The sequence below is a fragment of the Cebidichthys violaceus genome, unplaced genomic scaffold (assembly GCF_023349555.1).
Source record: "Cebidichthys violaceus isolate CVI_PGR_0920_01 unplaced genomic scaffold, fCebVio1.0.p SCAF_5, whole genome shotgun sequence".
NCBI classification, from domain to species: Eukaryota; Metazoa; Chordata; class Actinopteri; order Perciformes; family Stichaeidae; genus Cebidichthys; species Cebidichthys violaceus.
In genome coordinates, this window is record NW_027176705.1 from 19,411,368 (window position 1) to 19,412,806 (window position 1,439).

Genomic DNA, 1,439 nt, shown 5'->3' on the forward strand with positions numbered 1-1,439 from the left:
GGCGGGGACTCGGTCGACGGCGGGGACCCAGTCGACAGCAGGCGCGACGGCGGGGACTCGGTCGACGGCGGGGACCCAGTCGACAGCAGGCGCGACGCCGGGGACTCGGTCGACGGCGGGGACCCAGTCGACAGCAGGCGCGACGCCGGGGACTCGGTCGACGGCGGGGACCCAGTCGACAGCAGGCGCGACGCCGGGGACTCGGTCGACGGCGGGGACCCAGTCGACAGCAGGCGCGACGCCGGGGACTCGGTCGACGCCGGGGACTCGGTCGACAGCCGGCGTTCCACTGCAATAAAGACATACGATTATTAAACAATTAAAATCTAAACTTTTATTTTTAAGTGATGTTTAACTTCTCTAGACTTTTACAGTGCTGTGAGAATTATGCATTCATTGACTTGAAGCAAACACTTGCTCTCATTATTTGGCCTTAAGATCTAAAAATACATTTTTTTTTTTACTACAACACAACATATATTGAACTCTTACGGTGTCCGATGATAAATACGCAGCAACTGCAATTTTATGGTCAATGTAGCTTAGACATTTTGTTGGAATCCAAATACCAAAAGCCAGACAGAGCATTAATGAAAACTTAACGAACCACATTATGACACCAGGAACCTGAGCCTTACACTTGCATTTTTCCTATAGGGTTAAGCAGAACCTGCTCACCTTTTTTATACTCTCGCAGAGACATTGACTCATGTGAACGGAAATGTTAAATGTAGGGGGCTTCTCCATGGAGATGTCATTGGAAGACAGATCTATAGTACAAAAGAAATGTACTAATATTCTTACCTCTCAGTTTCCTCTGCGGCACGTCATTGCTTTTTTCACTTGAGCCACCAACAGGTAAACAAGAGCCTATGGACACAGAAGTTGCCATTAATCAAATTGGTTTGCGGTTTGATGGCACATGTGACAAACCTGTCACTGCTAAATGGCATTTCAGGAATATAGAAATTAACATACCTAACTTTTGCTTTTCTCAACTACCAATGTCTTGAATACAAGCTTCAAACAAAACAATTACAAATACCTTTGGTAAGCCAGACAGACAGCGCACAAATAAACAAGGCCCAAAAAGCTCCCATTGCATCAGTCACCAACAGAAAATGCTACCTGGGCCACATGGCAGGTTAAATAACCCCATTGTGCAGGTGTCACAGCTGTTGCTGATCAGCTCTAATTGGCTCTCTCTTCAGAGAGTCAGTGCTGGTTGAGATTCAGCCCTTTCCTGTGAAAAATGTTAAACAATCTATCAGATCATAATACTCTGAGAATGTCGTATTGATAAATAAATAAATAAATATGTTAAGGAGCAATCATAATTTTAAACACAATCTCACATTAACAATATTTTTTTTTACAAAAGGAAGGACAATTTATTCTGATTTACAGTTCTTCAAATCTTTCACTTTTACTCTACTACA

At 44.1% G+C, this 1,439-nt stretch overlaps 1 long non-coding RNA gene across 1 annotated transcript; it reads right to left on the reverse strand.

Annotated features, from left to right (window-relative positions):
* Nucleotides 1-236: 236 nt before the first annotated feature.
* LOC137887889 (uncharacterized) lies at nucleotides 237-1,238 on the reverse strand. The gene is made up of 3 exons (XR_011105077.1): nucleotides 1,046-1,238; nucleotides 805-870; nucleotides 237-289 (listed from the first exon to the last, which is right to left on the reverse strand). It is a non-coding gene; the product is annotated as an uncharacterized lncRNA (long non-coding RNA).
* Between the last annotated feature and the right edge of the window lie 201 nt (nucleotides 1,239-1,439).